Raw genomic sequence first — 19,382 nt, 5'->3', positions numbered from 1 at the left:
TGGGATCTCTCCTGGGCCAAAGAGCGGTCCATGACAGCAGAGCTGTCCATTCCCACATCCACAAGAGAGGCAGGGACATGGCAGGGCTACCAGTCCAGAAAGAAGAAGAGATTCAGCCATTAATTAGGTTAGTTAGCCAATGCTTTGAATGATGACCAGTTCTTGTCATAAATTCAATTAATCAAGTTTAAAAAAAAAAAAAAAATTATACTTCAAATACCCTGCTGGGCGATATTACATTATTTCAATTGTATGAATTGGACAACAGTAGTTGGGGAGTATGTGATGTTTTATTGTACTAAGCAGTACCGTAAATGTGTAAAACACTTAATCGCAATAGTTTGCTGTGGCCTGGTGAGAAATAATGCTCTGTTAGCATGAGGCTGTCAAAGTCATTAATGCTTAATGACAATTTTATTATCTCAACCACACATGCTTGATTAACTAAATGCAGTAATGATTACCGCACCATGACACACATCTGTGTGATCACATCTGTGTATCTGTGTGCTTCCCTTATTCCTGTTGGATTTCAGTCCTGACCAAAGGTCAGCGTCTCACAAAAATGCCATTTCATTTAAAGCTTGAAACTTGACTTCTTTCTCTATTGAAAATTTTCTTTTCAAAAAGATTTACATATATATTCACTCCACACAGAAAAGGAAAATGAAACTTAATGAAATATTTGCAGAGGTAAATTTTGGCTCATTTGACGTTTTGATGCGGTTCAGATAGGCTTTTTGGCCCTTGATCATACGACGTCTTTGTAGCTGCAAGATTTTTTCCATCAGAGAGTAATTTAAGACTTGAAATATTTTACACAATGTAATATATGTCATCTTACACTTCTCCTCAGTTCAAACTTGAAAAGAAACCATTTTCCTTTGTTGAAAATAGTGTCTTTCAAATGCATAACATTTTTTGTATAACAAGGAGAATGCATGTCTGTGGAATACTGAATTGTCCACAGTCTATGAATCAGCTCGTCCTCTGTAATGATCATTAAAGCTGAGGCTTCTCCCTGTTTTAAATCCATTCGCCAGGGCAGGAATGACAGCTGGTACGCTTCTACTCGCCGTGTCCTTAAAAAGTCTTTTTCGCGGATGATGTCAGAAACAGAATTGTACTCGTACAAACATTTCTGAAACAGGAACCGAATAACATTATGCATCATAATTCATAAGTGTCCTGAGAAAGGTTAGCAGTGACCTTGTTCACCTTGTTTCTGGGCTTTGTACCGTTATGCAGGGGAGCAGGAAGGCGTCTGTACCCTCCCCAGTACAGACAGCCACACTCACCGGCACACACCTTACTGTGAAACAGCGAAGCCCTCCTCAGACAGGCACGCGACACGTCCCATAAGCACAGGTGTAATTACAGCACAGTCTGGGGCCGCGGAGGAGGAAATGTGGGACAGAAACGGGTGTTTGGCTGGGAAGGAGGCAGACAGCTGGGTCGACTGCTCATTAAATGGTAGCTCACTGGGCCGGTGGATCTCTCTCCCCCCAGGGATGTGTCAACTGAACGGAAAAGCCCTACATACTTATGAAAATTTGGTCATATTGTCCTACATGTAGATGCCTCCTTTTGCTTAATGCATATTCCGTGGGAGCGGTATTTTTCAGTCACACCGCCTCCACTTTCACACAGAGTAAAACAGTGGTCATGGTCAGGAATGAACATAAACCGTGGATCAGACCGGTAGAACCGTGGGGCAGGGTCAGGGTGGGTTCTCACGGGAGCCGTGCGGGCCGATCCTTCAGACGCGCCGCCGTGCGTTTCTCTCCACCCTCAGCGAGTTAAATACGTGGCCGCCGGGGCAGCGGGGCGCGGTCACTGGAGAAACGCCCCTGTCCCATTTTCACACCATTTCCCTTTTCCCTTTTCTCCCTCCTCTCTCTCTCCCTCTGTGTCCCTTTTTTTCTTCACCGTGGCAAAGAAAACCCAGGGCTTTCCCGTACCCTTGCGCAGTACCTGCGGAGATGCGGTGGTTCTCCCCTCTAAAACGGCAGCAGCCCGAGCGTTTTAAACTTTAATGAGCGAGGTGCATTCTTGGACAGAGCAGGAAGGACTTTCAGCGCCTCCAACTGCCCAGAGCTCTATGGAAGAGGGCAGACAACTACCATAGATAGAAGATCTAGGATAATGGGGGAAGGGTAAGGGGAAGGAGGGGGGGAGGGGGACAGGGGCACATGAAGAAGAGAGGGATAAATGGTTTTGTGCGCGGTAGCTGGTGGTGCTGATGGAGGCCTGCCGTCAGTTGGTGCAACCGTGATGTCTGTCGGCAGCTGAAAGCTGATATCTCCGCATGATCGCTGCTACAGACAGGCTTGTGGTCAGCGGCTTTTAAATGCCCATTGGCTGAGAAATGAATTGATTGATGAAAGATGCGCCTTTTAACTGCCGATGGTCGGATAATGAATTGATTCATGAAAGGTGCCCTCCCCACGGCCTGCGAGATATCGTCTTTCAGTATGGATTATTGTGCCACGCTCAAAGGAAAGAGATGTCACATCAAAAGATTAATACCCCAGCCACCAGTTTGAATCCATATTGTTCAGACACCTCCACAACCCAACATATAATTACGCCCCATATCAATTAAAACCCCTGCCAGGGGTTTAGAGGCATAATTACACAAGAACGTGAAACTGTCAAAATATTGACGATGTGCAGGGTCGTTCGAGCCTAAAGTACAACCTTTTCTCTCTGCGATCGTCTTACGTAGGGGATTCAGTTTCCTCCCACAGAAGCACTGGAAGTAAATTAACCATTCAGGGCTCTTTCAAAATAGGCATTCCCAAAAAAGACTTTCTGCAGCTGGCAGAAGTTGAAGGAGATTCTCTGACTCCTATGGCATGTCCGCACTTTTAATTTGAAATTAAATTACCCACTTAAGCTGAATACAGCGAGAGCCATGTTTGGCGGTAAAATTCAAAATGTCTAATAGCGTCCATGTGTTTTATTGGCGGTAATCCGATCGCCCTGTAAATCCCGCGAGCGTTGTCCTGATTGGGTTGGGAGAACTGGCTGTGCTAAAGCACCACCGTTTAAAACAGCCGCAGTTCAAATATCATTTAATGACGAGTCTAAACTGCACCCCTGTGCGAGATCAAATGGCACTTAATTCTAGCCTGGATCATAAAAAAAAGAAATCTTTTAAGAATGCGGTCGCGCAAAATGTTTGGATAGCGCTGCGAAATTACAGCCGCGGTTTACAGGGGCGAGCAAACAGGCATCAGTCATTCAGGACCTCGCGCCGGGAGGCTAACGCGACGCGTAGAACGCGAGCGCTGCCCGTTTACTGAGTTTGAACGCAGTGTCTCGGGAGGTCGGCTGGTACAGCACGAGCGCCGAAGGAAACCCCGCCCCTGAATTATTATTTAATGTTCTTTAGCGGCTCTGCTAACCGCCTGCATACTTCCCGCGTGTTTCCTGCTGTCGCGTTTTGTTTGCATCGGTTCGGGTGAAGCGACCTGTAGCTACGAGCTCGGATCCTTTGTCGTTACACCGCGGTGCTCCTCGTGTCGAGGCAGAGATTACCCCCGCAGTATCGCAGTTATTCTCTATAACATCGCACCCTAATGTAATCAGACCATGCTGGAGGCATCGGCCAATTTGCTGCTAATCTCTTTCTTTAACCCAGGTTTTATTTTTCCTCTTTCTTTAAGAGGCTTGGTATGAGCGGTGATAGTGCTTTCTCCTGTCTCCTCAGCTGGGTGACAGGCCAGGTTTTTGGGCTGGTTTTTTCCGGGCTGGTGTTGGGAGGCAGAGCAGTGAAAGGAGGATTCGGTAGGAGAGGTTTAATGTAATCCCCCCCCAGCTGAACGTAATGGCAGATAACAGGAGTCAGAGGGATAGGGAGGGAAGGAGGGATGAGCTGTAGGCAGCAGGGTTTGGGGAGTGCTTCCCCTGGGTCTGTGGAGAGAGTAAGGAGGGGCAGAACGTATTGGTTGTTTTATTTTCTCTGTTTACCACCCCCCCCCCCCAAGTCCTGCTGCAATGACATATTCGATGTACTAACAACATATTTATATACTTGTTATATGCTTGTGTGAATTTACCTGATCAGGGGAATAGAAGTGAAAGGACTGTTACTTGCCCCTGTGGGACATTTCCGTTGAGTCCCATCTCAGCTGTTTATTTGAGCGTCTATGGTATAGATAATGTGGAAAGCATTTTCTATTGTGCAGTTGTTGGGTATGCGGTGGCTGTAGCCTGGCCGGACGTCGTTGTTTCTGCAGTATACGCTGTGAGCATTGAGAGGACAGGAGCTTCTCCAGCTGCTCCAGCTTACTTGGATCAGTACACGATCAGAGGACAGCACTGGCTGTCATTCTTAGACTGCAACTTGGATGCAAGGAAGGTTCAGCTGAGCATTTTCATTTTAACTGCTGTCCTCAAACCAGTCTACTGTCTCTGCATTCGTTATTAAGTGGGAACTGTTAGCAGTGAAATTTGAGCTTAGCGGCATTGTGTTTTTCTGCTTGATTTGCGGTCTGTTATGTGCTTTGTGATTTGGAGCAGAACTCCGTGCTCAGTGGCTATAGGTTATATTTTCATTAACTGCAGTGAAGCCGCGGGTCTGGAGTTTCGGGCCAGCGGGTTCTGGGGCTGAGGCTTGATGGATTAAAATATTCTTCAGCGTTCCGCAGACACGGGGATCACGAGCCTCCTGGGACACGGGGGCCTGCCCTCCGCGCCCCCCCCCCCGACCCCTGGGGGGTTCTGCGATTCTCCTTTACGGCGTGCTTCTCTACGCCGCAGGGTTCTCAGCCCTTCCATCTGCTTTCAGCATTCAGGGCCTTTTCAAATGCCGTCCGGGGGAGAGGGAGCGCCAGTGAAAGAGACGACCGCCCTCTGCGTCCACCGCTCGTACCTGCGCACCGCGTGACAGGGTGAGCGGCAGGGGTCAAAGGTCACGTGGAGGATCTCCTGCCAGCCTGTCTCGCCTCTGGCGGTCCGCCGGGTCATTTCAACCCCCCCCGGTCTCCCAGCTCTCCGAGCTGCCCCAGGGCACTCTGGGAATGCCCTCCACGCTAAGGCCGCTAGCGGCGGTGCGAGAGGGGGTTCAGGGCGATGACAGCAGCTCTCCGTTTGGGGCACGCTTTCCCTGGAGCAGCCAAACGAGGGATTAGGGGAGGGACGGAGGTGAGCTTTGATGCCTCCGAAACAGAGCAGCCCTTTGGCCCCCAAATGGTTTTCCTTAATCCCGATAAAGATCCCCTTCTCCCCGCAGAGCCGACACTCTCTTTCATGTGTGTTCTGATTCATGTCCTGCTGGATGCTGGTCCATGCAGTACCATTCATTACTATCTGGGCACCAAAACGGCTGTAGAATCGCCAGCCGCGTACAGATGCTTTTGATAAATGACGTGACGATGTATGTAAACTCCCAAGACCTCGTTTGTCTCACATCGCGTGACACCCCCTGGGAGGGACGGAATATTTGGACAAAGGGAGATGTGATAATTCCGGTTTACACCGGATTGTAATTGTACGGTTTATTTATTACCACGTCTCCCTTTGTCCAGCAATTCAGTCCCTCCCAGGGGTGTCACGCGAGGTCTTAGGATTTTACAAACAACAGTCGCGTTCTCTCGTTTCGAGAAGGAGAGCACGTTGCTTAAACAAACAAAAAATAAAACAAAATATTTTCCATTCACCCTCTCGGGATCTGGGTAGAAAGAGTAAACTGAAATAACAAGGTGAAATCGAAGCGAGACGCATGGAGAACCTTTCGGCCGGGTTCTTTCATGTCTCACGCTCTCGGCGTGCAGATTCCTGTCTCAGCCGCCTGCCGTGAACAGAAACACACTTTCAAACCTTGGGCTGATTAGCTAACACAGCCGCGGTGCGCGCACCCACTCAACCGGCTGGTGTGCTGCCAGGCGGCCTCCATTGCCTCTCCCCGGCCCGTCACATAGTCCTGAGCCTTCTTTCACCCGCCATGTTGCTTAGCGCCCTGAATGATTGGCGTGATGATCTCAGTGCAAATCTGATTTTTTGATAGCTGTTGTATTTGTTTGTGCGTTAGCATTTAAATTTATTTATTATGTGTAGGTGACTGTAGACAACGGAGTTGCTGCACAGGGTCCCACAAGGACATCTAGTCACATTTGCAAGGGAGACTTCAGGCTACAGGTAGCATATTTTAACGTCTCTGATGAGTGTCCATCACTGGGTACTTTTACGTACACTATCTATAGTTTAAAAGCCTTTAACAATCGCGCAAGTGCCATTAAATAACAAGCATTTGACGTTTACAAAATGAGCTTTTTTTAATACGGGTAATTTAAGCGATGGTCATGTGTTTTGGAAAGGGCTTGTGTCTGTGCAGTGTAACGCTGAAAAGGCTCGTAGCTGGGCATGAGCAGTAAGGTCTGCATTCCTTCTCTAGCTCACGCTGAATGACGAATGTGCGGAGAGGGCCGTGTTTGTTTAAAAGGGAAGGAGCCGTTGGCAGTTTGACTTTTTCGGGTGGGAGTCCAACATGGCAAAACGTGTACATCAGTCTTCTTGGGAGGATTTTAGCTGGCTTGCTATAAACTTTGTTGGTTTCTATGAACTGAAATAATATTTTTTTGGTAATGACAGCAACTAGCTACCGAATGCCTACCCTAGCTTGATGCAAATAGCTAGGCTACTACTGTATGTGTCTGTTGGTAACTCTAGGCAACAGAGAGACCCCCTCATTTTCTGCTTAATTAACATAATATTGGATAGGGGCATATGAAAACTGGCTAACTTAACAAACTAAAGTTGGGGGCCTAGTGCATTTTGGAGGGAGACAGACACAATAATGCAGACCAAAATAAGAATCTGGCCATGACTGCCTCACGTCCTCTTGTCTGTCAAACTGTGTGAGGTGTTTAAAGATTAAAAGGGTGAGTGGGTTGAAGAAAAGTAGAGCTGAGAGAGAGAGAGAGGGAGAGAGAGAGGGAGAGAGGAGTTCACTCCTGCACCATGTTTCAGTAATGGGTGCCTTGTTACTCAGTGAAACAGAGAGCGTCTGTGGCTGAAATAGCTGTAGTCGGCTTTTCAGACTTGTAAAAAACGCTTCGGCTTTTAGTGAGCAAGCTTTACCGTGAACCCGAATCACAAAGAGCTTTTACGCTGGGCAGCGGAGTCTTGCGTCAGGTCAAGTGCGGTGTCAGAGGAGGCAGAGGAGGACATGGCTATTACTACACTGATACCATAGAGACTCCGCATGAACACCATCCATACCGAGGAGTTCAGATTGAGTTTTATTTCTTTTTATTTATTTATTTACTTGCACATAAGTAAAAGAGGAGTAAATAATAATAACAATAATAATAATATAAAGAAAAATAATACTAATAAGTAAATGTGCAGGTGAGGCAGAAACCCAAACTTATATCAAAACCTCACCCTCAAATGTTGACATAACAGATTTTTAATATTTTCTCCTCATCATACATACGTGGTTTCTGCGGTATATTAAATGACAACAACTTTTACAATATGGCATATCATCATTAATACTGCAAACACAATTTATAAACAGGCCGTGATTAACATCAACATCCAGTATATCAATACCCCTGGTCTGAAAGAGTGTAATTAGGTAAAACCTGGTAGAATGTCTTTAACTACCATTTCTGCTTCAAAGCCAGTTTTAATTTCAAAGAAACCACCCATGCCGTTCCGTCCCCTGACCCCCGCTCTCCATCGGCCCTAGCCGTCATTCACCGGCGCAACGACCACGTGGTCTGCAGAATGTGACGAGCTGCACCGCAGGCCTGGAAACTCAAATTCCGTGAGCGTCATAAAATGGCTGCTCGTAGCCCCAAATGAGTCGCTAAATAAACAAGCGGAGGTCAGAGACTTCCAGCGCAAAGCCTACGAGGTCACAGGTGGCCGCGGGCCCGCGTAGGCGCGCAGGTGCGAGGTCGTGGCCGAAATTTCCGGGGAAGGAGATTGAGCCATTTTCACAACGCGCAGGCACAGAGCTCCCGAGGATTACGGCCTGTTTGCTTTGGCAGATTGGCTTCATCGCTGCAGCGGCCTCAATTAAGGTTTCGCTTCATCCCCCCACCTCCCACTGTGGTCACTGCAGATAGAGAGGACGTCATTGGGACCGTTGTCTCCTTTGTGCTGCTCCATAACCGTTGCAGCGCACGGGTGAAATGCGGGTCAGATGGACCCACCTGGAAGGTGTTTCACAGGGTGCTTCAGGCATCAGGTTATTACGCATTACGTGTGGGAGAATACCGTCAGGTCATAATATTGCATCTCAGAACTAATGAGTGACCAGGGACGCAGAGGTTTTGTTGAAGAACTGGAATTCCGGAAAAAGTCATTTCCCCCGAATGGCTTCAAAGTCTCTTTCTGTAATATTCTTTGGAGTGCAGTGATCGATCCGTCACGGTTGTTTGGAAAACCAGGAGCACTGCTCCATGGCTCGCCAAAGCACTCTGCGTGCGGTCAGCAATAAAGGCATCATTTCTGCAGCTCGCACACGAGCCCCGCCGCTTCCAATCCCACCCCTTCCCCCACCGCAAAAAGGGCTTCTCAGACCCTTCTCCTCAGACTGTACAGACCACAATGCATTGCACCAGTCCCAGCATGCCCTTTTCATCCATCCAGGCTGCACATACGGCAGACAGCGGAAGCTGGTGAGGGTTAGTCGGCTGTGAAGCTCTGGTGCAAGGACACATTACTGTTCTCACTACAGTAATCTGGCTGTCAGTCATATGAACCAATAAAAATAACTGGTCAAACTGTGAGTCATTGTAGCCATGGTAACCCGTGGTAGCTCCACCCCTTATTGGGGTTCATGAACCTTCATCAGCCAACCTCATGAAATGAACTGGGTTGAGCCAAATGAAAAGGAAGTATAACATGATACGCACACGCACGCATTGTGTTCTGAGCGCTTGCTTTGTTTCCTGCGAGGCAGAGCTGATATCTCTGGAGGGAATGGGCCGCACATATTTTCACATAAGTTTTATATTACTCAAGAAATGTAATAGTTTTCTTTAACCGATAGTTAAGACGAATTTTAAAACAAATGTGTGTTTCCTTTTCTAGTAATTTCAAGGTTTATTTGGCCGAAAAATCTTGAAAAATATTGAGAAGACATGCCAAGTCTGGAGAATGAAGAAGACTTAGTTACACTTCAGAATCCAGCCGGCTCTCCGTCTCTGCAGGCCATTGAACACAAACATACGCTGTGTGCCTCTTAAAGAGACGGACGGCGTACACAGACAAACAGAGCGCTGAGTGGCAGCTGAAGTCAGGAGGCTCTCTCGCCCGTGAGTGGCGGTAATGGGCTGTCATGCTCCGCGTGGGGGGCCGCGCTCAGGCTTCTGAGGGGGAGGGCAGGAGGAGCCACGACGCTCCGCTCACATGAGGAGGAGAAAGGCTGGAGTTTAGACGAGCCCGAGACGGAACGAGGCGTCGCCCGTCCTCGCGTTGGTGCTTCACGGCCCAGCGACCCTCAACAGCTACCGCTGTCTGCCGTATGTGCAGTCTGGGTGGATGAAAGGGGCATGCTGGGACTGGTGCAATGCATTGTGGGTTGTACAGTACCAAGGGCTCCGAGAAGTAGTGGGGGTGGGGGGAGGGGTGGGATTGGAAGCGGCGGGGCTCGTGTGCGAGCTGCAGAAACGATGCCTTTATGGCTAACAGCACGGAGAGCTCTTCGGCACGTCCGCTCGACTCTCAGCTCCGCTCCGCTCTGAGCCGTGTGTGGAGCAGCGCTCCTGGTTTTACAAACAACCGTGATGGATCGGCCATTAATATTAATGAGACTGTTCCAATTCCTTCTTCCTTACCGTCATGCCTCAAACCCAAGTATGGAGGCAAGTCGACGCCGCGGCCATTTTGTAAAGCCCCTGAACAGGCCGTGGATAGTTAGAGTGGTGGGGGGGGGGGGGGGTCAGGAGGAAGTGTCCTTGATGGATCTATCTTTACACTCTGCTACATGATGTTATGCGTTTGGCAGAGCTGGGTTCTTGGCTCGGCACGGCGGCGGCGCGCGGCGGCTCGTACAGACCGAGGGCTTCTCTCCCTGCTCTGGCAGATAAGGCTCTGGCGGCTTCGCCTCCCCTCGCCTCTATCTTCCCAGCCCCAGAGCAAAGCCTCCTCAACGGGCCGTTCTGAGTTTTTCTCCCGGGCTGAAAGTCACCCAGCCCATCACCTAGCGATCAGGAGGGCGGGGCTGCGTCGGGCGCGCTGGCGGTGCTCCTTATGGGGTTCATGCCTCATCAGAACTCTAAAGCTGTTTTGTCCGTCGGGCCCCACCTGGTCTGCCCCTCTACCCCAGCGGGTGTGGGGGGGGGAGGGAGATTGCGATCATCACCTCTCCGTCGCTCTCCTCTCCTCCTCTCTCTGAGATGAAGCGCCATTACCACCCTTTGGTCTGCGGGGCTTTGTTGAGCTCCCTGATGAATGTGCCAGTGGGCCGCCGGTCAGCAGATTAACATCAGTGACCTGGTCATTATTAACCTGCAGTGCTGTGGCTTCCCCGTGCTTCCCTTCCCACTCAGCTCCCAAAGGCAGAGGCCCACTTCTCCACAACTTATTTACATTAGCAAGCATTCATTTGCCAGAAGCTTTTGTCCAGAGCAACTCCATTATAGCAAACAGTGCTGAAAACCTGAATGCCAGCGAATACCAGAAGAGACTAGGCAGTAACTCTATGGAGATTGAGTGCACGTCTAATCAAACTGAGCCACTACACAAGTGAAATAAGGTATTGTGTGTGTAAGTACACAACACTTACAGTGCTATTTCTAAGAAGAACATGATGTTCTTAGTACTAGAAAATGTTACAAGAATACATAATCCTCACAAGACTTGACTCAAGAACTGTCTATTAAGAAAATATTTGAATTTTTTATGATACTACTCTTCTCAATCTTCCAATGCTTTAATGTATTTCTGTCTGCCATAATTAGTTTAAAAAAAAAAGATATGTTAGAGCACCATGAATTGCATACCAAATATAATAATCTTTCTTTTTTAATTTTGACCAAAAATGAGGTTATAATTGCTTTGCTTCTGAGCCCGTTAATGACATTGACACTGGATGGAATGTCACGCTTGGAGGTAGCGGGGGAACCCCACACTCCTATTGGGGGGGTGGGGGAGGCAGGCTTTAGGAAGATACATGCAGATCAAATCGGCATCGTCGCCTTGCCTACAGGACCCCGGTGATGTCACCCTCCATCCCGCCCCGCCCCTCCCTGCTCCGCCCCTCCTGGGAAGCTCCTCCCCATGACCCTGTTTCCAGATATAGCGATGCCACATGTTGATTTGGAGACTCCTTGGAAGGTTTGTTTAGCATCCAGTGACCTATTTTGCCGGGCTGGAAGAGCGTGGCGCTGGCGCGGTGCGTCTCCGCTGGTTTCCCGCTTGTTTAAGCTGAGAACAGCACCGCGGCGTTTCGGCTGGACACGCGTGCGTCTGTCCTCCTGAGTCCTTGTGCGTGGTACGCAGTGAGGTCACACAACTGAAACCGAGCGCGTTTTTGTCGTTGCGTGTCTGTTGTGCGTCTGTTGTGCGTCCGTTCTGGACCCCTCTTGTGTTTTACATTGTCTGTCAGTGGCGTGTTGGCGTGCGTGCATAGTGTTGGCCCTCGGTTCTGAACCTCCCGTTGTTTATCCCGTTTATGTTTTTTTTGTGTCTGTTGTGCTGTTTTGTGGATGCGCTGTGACTCCATTCTTTAGTCTCAGTGCGTTATTGTGCATCTGTTGTGCATTTATTTTTGTCTTTTCTGTGTCTGTTTCTGTGCTCTGTGTGTTCTGTTTTTGTTTTGTATGTTATGTTTTGCTCGTCTTTTGTGGTTTTTGTTTTGTTTTTTTGTGCACGGTGCCATCTCTCTTACTTTCTTTCTTTCTCTCTCTAGTGCTCTCTCCTCTGTCTCTCTGTGTCTGCCTCCTTCTATCACTGTCTCCATCTCTGTCTCTTTTGCATGGATATGTGTTCTTTTGCGTGGTAAGATACACCTGTATGTCTCAGGTCAGCTAAACCAGGTGTAACTGTAAATACGCTCAAGTGCCTGTCACTGAACAAAAGACTCAGAGGCCTCAGCCTTCGTGAAACCCCACAGAAAAATTCCCAACATGGAAGCGTGTGACTGGCACCCGAGAAGCCATGAAATATTAAAGTGAGTGAAGAGAGGCTCCTGCAGCGAGTGGAAATTCATTCCGTGCATATCCCGGAGCTGGAACCGCTCCGACACGCCCGCACGTTTCATAAACACCCGCACAAAACCACTGGGCTTAGGCACAGGGTGGGATCTCACTCATCTCACTTTGGTCTGCCTCTGGAAGGTTAGATGAAGGACGTGAGTGTGTGTGTGTGTGTGCGCGTGTGCATGTGTCTGTGTGTGTGTGCATGTAAGTGTTAGTGAGTGTGTGTGTGTGTGTTCGCGTGCATGCATGTGTGTGTGTCAGTGAGTGTGTGTGTGCATGTGTGTCAGCTTGTGTACATGTTCGTGTATGCACCGTGTGTGTGTGCCACTGTCCCGATGCCCGTGTGTGTGTCTGTGTAAGTGTGTGTGTGTTTCTGTTCGCATGAGGAAGTGATCTTTTCTCATTCACGTCTCCTGAGATGAGTTGGGGGTCTGAAAGGGGTCTGCTGGGTCCTCTGCAGCAAATTGTCCTTTAGTCTATCGCCCCCTGAAGGTCTTCCAGCGCGGGCGCGCGTCCCAGACTGCTGCCCTTTGGCGTTCTGCACCCCGCCCTCGCGCCTCCTCCGGATTTCTCACGCCGGGGCCGAGGGATCCGTGTCTCGGAGTGCGACTGTGGGCTGACCCCTGCCTGCCGGGCCGGCTAATCCCCGAGACTCCGGCAACCCTAGACTAATCCGGCTGGTCTCCGGCGCGGGCAGCCGGCCCGCCGATAAGATCTCCGCCAGCTCCCCGCGGATTAAGCCACCCTTCTGCGGCGGCAAAACAAGACGTGGAGCCCGAGCTGGCACCGGAGCGTGTCTGTTTGTGTTTCGGTTATGCGAGTTTGTGTGTGTGGGTAACATGGGGCAGACCCATGTGCTAACAGATAGGTTAATCCCCCTTTTTCTCTGGCTACAAGCTGCATTCGTTTTTCTAATTAACTCATTGAGGCCATGACCTGTTTATTTTCAAAAACGGATACATAGGGTTGCTATTCCTCTTTCATGCCTTACTGCCATTAGTATTGTACTACAGTTGTGAATTATCCTGTCGATATTCTGTGTTGCATTTTTGGTTATGTACTGTAGTGCACATCTTTGTGCCGGGTGGCACCATCTTTGTGTGGGACAGTGAGGCCACAGTGATTTGGTTTAGGGGTGACGGTGATAGGAAAAGGTTAGTCCTGCGTTTGGGACTGCTGTGGCCACGGTGGTTATCCGGTGACCGATGGAGACGTTCCGTGACGGTCTTTCAACCCCGGCCCCCCCCATTTCCTTCAGCACCTGTTACCATGGCTGCGGTTACCCATGGCTCCGGGCAGCTTTCGGCGTGGGCACAGCAGCTCACCTGATAACCTCAGTGCACCTGCGTGAGCAGGCACTGCTGACTTTACCTGTTGTGCCAGGGATTTGTCGGGCCTACAGCAGTGACATGAAGCGATGAGACCATGCAGGAGTGATTCGCAGTCTTACCTGAGCTGCAGGAGGTGAGGGAGGCCAAAGCTAGCGTGGCCGTCAGAGCTCAGCAGAGCCCCGGGCAACTGGTACGCCCGGGGAGAACCTGACACACAAACGTGTCCAAGAAAAACAGCTGCCAGAGTTTGCAAATGCAGAGTTCCTGCTTTGTGTTAAGTAAGCTGGTGTTATGAACTAAGTAAACACAGGAGCGTTGATGATATATTGCTAGAGTGGTGCCAAGTCAGCTACCCTGTAAAAACACAGTGGGTGGACAAAATGAAAACGAAGTTCCTCTGAGGAAAATGGAGACAGAAAGGCTGCATCTCACGGCAGTCCGTTTCACCTCGGGGCGGTTTATCTGAGGTGTGGGCTGCCCCAGTCATGTGACTGTTCCATTGTGCGCGTGGAGAGGCCGCGCTAGGCCTCAGAAAACAGGAGCACGAGGGGACGGGAGAGAGCCAGCCCGCCGCTCGCGGAGCCCTCTGCCAGGTTACCATGGCGACGGAGGCCCAGCGCCACCCCCCCCTCCGCGCCCTGCGCCTGCCCAAACCCCCTTAATACAAGCAGAGACCCCCAGGGCCTGCTTTTAACGGGCCACATTGATTGGGACAAATGAGGGAAGGCACAGGCGGCACAGCCTTCCCTCCAACTGGGTTAGGGGGACAGCGGAGGCAGAAGGGCGTTTTGAGGAGGCGGATAAATAGCCGAGCGGCGGGGGGTCTTCCCTCCAACAGATCGATGAGATATTTAAAGGATAATTAATTGATGCACGCCTTTAAATCCCAGAGACGGCGGAACGGTGCCTTGCCCTGGATCCGAGCCCCCAGAGGGGGCGCGATGGTGGGGGGGAGGGTTGATGTGGGGTATGGGGGGGTTAAATCTGTACTCCTCCCAGGTGGGTGTCATTACTCCTGTAGGGTACACTTTCTCCTCCATTAAAGTGCGTGTGTGTGAGGGGCCGCTGAATTTAAAGCTCTTGCATTCCTCCTGGAGGACTGAATGCGATTATGGGTCAATCTGCGTCCTGGCTTGTTCTGACACGTCCGTTCACCAATCAGAATCACCCTAGATCACTTTCTCTTCAGCTGTAAATGGGTTGTATGCCTACTTTATAATGAAACATTTTAATCAATGCCACTATTTCAGTATTTCTGAAATAATCTCATTTGGCAGAAAAATAAACAATTTGGAGAAGGCCATTTCCTGTTTCAGCATGCTAATGCCCGTGGGCACACGGTGAGGTCCATATAGACATGGTTTTCTTGAGAAGGGTGTGGAAGAACTTTACTGCCCTGCACAGAGCCCTGACCTCATCCCCATCCAACACCTATGGAATCATTTGGAAAGCCAACTGTGAGCCAGGCCTAATTGCCCAATCAGTGCCTGACCTCACCAATGCTCTTCTGGCTAAATGGAAGCAAATCCCTGCAGCAATGCTCCAGAATCTAGTATAAAGCCTTCCCAGAAGAGTGGAGGTTATTATAGCAGCAAAAGGTGGACCAACTCCATAATAATGCCCAGAATTTGGATGAGATATTCGATGTGAGGTGTCCACATACTTTTGGCCATGTAGTTTATGATTCTGAAAACATTCATATGGCGAGAAATCAGCCAGTATTTGTTGAATCTGGATTCATATATCTGCAAGACCTAGTTTGATCTGAGTTTCATGAGCCAGACACAGCTTCGCTGCACAGATTAATTTGCATGTATAATATTTTATGCAAATGAGATGGACACGCCTACTTCAGCCACCCTCGGAACTCGATTTTCTAAATTGTGTAGTAGGCGGAGCCAGGCTGAAACAGTGAGTGCAATTACTCTTTAACGCCTAATTAACAAATCAAAATTTTGACGCTGCTCCAGATTGCCTGTCAAATCAAAAGGCTTGTTCCCTGGAGCTGTGTCAGGTGGTCAGCAAAGCACAATGTGATTTCTCTCACTCCTTTGCCTGTTCATTAAATGTAAGTGTGAACAGCATGCCCAGATGATAAACTATGGGACTGAATGTCTCTGTCTGGACAGTTATGAAGTTAGCAGTGATGCTAAGATGATTTTTATTTTTATTTTTATCAGTCTGAGGTAGATTCAAGAATGAAATACATCAAACTAATGAAAACTGACTAAATATGTCCTGGCAGCAATCGCACTGGAAATGGCAAATCTCTGAACTGGCTGGAAAATTCAGTCTAAACTGTGTGTGTGTGTGTGTGTGGGTGCGTTGTGTTTGTGTGTGTGTGTGTGTGTGTGCGTGCGTGCGTGCGTGCGTGCGTGCGTGTGTGCGTGTGTATGTGTCTGTGTGCGTGTCTGTGTGTGCTTATGTGTGTGTCTGTGTGTGTGTGTGTCTGTGTGTGTGTGTGTGTGTGTGTGTGCTTTGTTACATTTTATATGTGATTGCAGCAGCTGTTGGCTGTCTAATAGGGAGCATATTTTTAAGCAAGCTATTTTTCTTTTGTTTTTTTTTAAAAGTTTTTTTGGAAGATGGAACTGGAGACTTCAGATCCCAAAAGTCTCATCAAATTTAATCTCCAATAATTTTGCCCTGGGGGTCCGGGGCGGAAGCGGTGTTGAGGCGGAGTTTGTGAATGTGATACGCCGCGCCTCAGTGGCAGGGGTGGGGCGGGGGTGGCATTAGGGAGAGACACGGACAGAGACAGGATTTTGCAGCAGCTGCTCTCTGCACCGTCGGCCCTCCCTAGCCCCCCGCTGTCCCCCCATTGCCCTGCTGTCTGTCTGATGGGGAGCTCTTGGCACCTTTATGCCTCCTGTCAGTCACTCTGACTGTGCTGGGGAGCTCGCCTCATAAAACGGTCCTCCTCCTTCATAACAGGAAGTGCATTTGCAGCTTTGTCAGACTGCCCCTTCTCCTTGCCGACGTCCGTAGACGACAGTCTCCTTGCAGCGGTGCATTGAATGTTTGAGTGCACAATAGACTTGCTGTTTTGTGCCCTCTACCACCAGAGTAGATGTCATGTACTGCCGTATTTCAAATATGATTCATATATGTTTTTAAACTCAACCGCAACAACGGTTTTGCACATGTAAGTGTCAGTAACAGTAAATTTGAGTCAGAAGACATGACAGATATTCTTTGAAGGCGTGGAGCGGGTCGTGGGTTTTGACACGGCTGTCCGTTGAGGAAGAGCGGATTGCGTGTTCCTATGCCTCTGTCAGGGATGAACGGGGGCTGCTTTTCCCCTGATGGGGTGCGTGTGCTTTTACCTCCCCCCCCCCCCCCCCCGTGCGCCTGCGACGCCGCTGGATGGGAAAGCGCGGCGGTAAGGTCCTGACGCGCGTGGAGAGGAGCCGTCTGCGACGCTGACCCCCGTGCGCGGAGCGGTGCCCCCAGACGCACGTCAAGCGGCGAGAGCCAGCGTGGCAACCGCTCCCGTTGCCCAGGCAACTGGTCGTCCTTGAGAAAGGGCGTACATTCGGAATTTAAGGCCAAGGCTTTGGCAGCAACAGAAAAAATAATGAAGTCTCTAAACACAGATGGAAAAATTGTAAAGAGAGCACCATGCAAACACACAAACACAAGTACATGCACACTCATACACACAATTACATATATACTCACACACGCACGCACACACCACATAATATGCACACACACTGCTCTCACACAAAATCCCATGAAACTTCACACAAACAACCAATTAATTTGCGCGCACCACACACACACACACACACTCCTCGTAGCGTGTGAGCCATGGCCCTTGCCACTGACCCTGCACTGTAATTTTGGCTGCGCTTTATGTATTTGGCCCTGGGGGTTACAACAGCTCCCACAATGGCATTCATATTCACCGGAGTCTCGCACCATTATTATTCGGAAGTAAAATATGTTCTCCCCGAACCCCTGCGCACGTGAATCCTATTGTACCTGGGCGTGTCCGGCCCCGTGTTGCCTGGCTTGGCCTCTACAGGGCAGGATGGGATTGTGTGTCTTTTGTTTCCCCTCACAATGAAGTTCAAATCCTGACATGAGATCCCCCATGTCATCTGTTTCTCATTCTTCCCCCTCGTTTAGAGAGAGACGAGCGTCCGTAGCAGAGCTCTGTAAGAGCAGGTTTCATCCTGCTCCCCAGCCCTCTCGGCTGGAGGATGTAACAGCGATCCTGATACAGTAGGACCCGTGGAGTCTGATTACACACAGAACGGTCCTGTATCTACAGCGGCACATCCTGTGACACAGAGCCACATGGGATAGGTCTGGAGGCAACGCTGTCTGTACGTAACCATATGTATGCATCTTCTGTGCATTCCTGTTATGACCAGGAGGTTTGCTTTGCTTTCACTTGCCAACTCCTGTCTGAGGTGATCTGTGCGTCCTGTGAATGGCGAACTAGGCCCAGGACCTCTTTCACCTCTCGTTTCTGACCCCGGCCTGCGGGGATCCTTGGCGATTGATCGGCGCGTCTAGACTCCGCCAATGCAGGCACTGGTCTTTTCGGGGGTTTTAAAGGGGGGGGGGTTCAGGAAGCCGGTGTCAGCCGCGGCGGGTCGACAGGTCGCCCGTAATGGAGATTAATGTCTGCTCTGTGCCTGGCCACGCCCGGCCCACCGCTGTCTCACCATCAGCTGCCTGCCTCCTAAAAACTCATCCAGAGTTTCTGTACCTTTGTGCCCGGTGAGACGCTGCAGTTATAGCCTGTTCATGAAAACGTACTGTGCTGGTAAGCTTTATACCTTTTTGGGAGTGCAGCTCAATGGTCAATTATTATTCTGGTATGCTGTATACATGTTTGGGTTGTGTGCATGCAGGTTTTGTGTCCAAAGCTGCACTGCCTCCCCTCCCCCACAAGCTCATTTCCCAGACGATCTCCCACCGGAGCACTGCTCAAACCGCGACACGCCACGACACTCCTGAACACAACACGCCACGACACTCCTGAACACAACACGCCTGACGGACGGAGCTGAGCTCCTCTTCAGTCCCCCGCGCGTGGGGAGGCGCGGTCCCTCCCAGGCAGCCTCCCGCGTGTGGAGGTCACGGCCCCCTCAGTGCAGCGGGGCGACGGAGGTCGGGGGAGCGCGGGGAGGAGAGCGGAGGTCCCGTTTCCGCCGGGGCGCGGGGTAATGGGAATGCCAGCGCTCTAATTGCTTTCACACTGTCCTGATTGAATTAGCTGGCAGAGATGGGGTCTTAATTGAATTCCCAGGCCCTGTGGAAGCTCTGCCAAAAAGAATGCGCCCTCCCCTAAACCCCCCCTAACCCCCCCACCCCTGGGACGGACGGGATTAAGGAGACGGGCGTCAACGTGACGGGGCTCCCGGCCACAGGCAGAACATTAGCGTTCCAGAGCGTTAGCGGATTCATGAATCACGCTCTTGGTTGGGTGAGGTTCAGGACTTCTTGTGGAATAGGTTTTGGGGTTGGGGTGGTGGGGTAAGGTTGAGGTTGGAAGACAGATTGAGTAGATGGAGGACGGATGCGTGCGATCCTCCCCTAATCTACAGTGAGAGTGCATGAGGCCAGATGGAATTCATCCGCGCGCTTGGCTGGGCCCTGAGAGATCTTGCGAGTGAGTTGCGTAGGTGTGGCAGAGAGGGGCTCAAGTTCTAAAGGGAACCTAACTTGAATCAGTCACAGTGTCTTGCTAAGGAGGACCAAGGTTTGTATAAGTCGTTGGCTGACAGAAATAGCTCCATGAAGCTATGCATTTTTTTCTCATCACGAGAATAAAGGAAATAGAAAGACATCTCTATCTGTGGCCAAAACACACATTGTCTTCACCCCTCCCTGGCTGGAATTATATAGGCACTGTTTGGAACTGTAGTCA

General features: G+C 50.0%; 1 protein-coding gene across 6 annotated transcripts in view; it reads left to right on the top strand.

Annotated features, from left to right (window-relative positions):
- LOC135237385 (ephrin type-B receptor 2-like) overlaps positions 1 to 19,382 on the top strand; it is a 134,369-nt gene that overhangs the window by 71,946 nt on the left and 43,041 nt on the right. The gene's annotated exons all lie outside the window — the stretch shown is intronic.

Source organism: Anguilla rostrata, chromosome 13, assembly GCF_018555375.3.
Source record: "Anguilla rostrata isolate EN2019 chromosome 13, ASM1855537v3, whole genome shotgun sequence".
In the NCBI taxonomy this organism is placed as follows: domain Eukaryota; kingdom Metazoa; phylum Chordata; class Actinopteri; order Anguilliformes; family Anguillidae; genus Anguilla; species Anguilla rostrata.
This window is presented reverse-complemented; position numbering and strand designations above follow the sequence as displayed.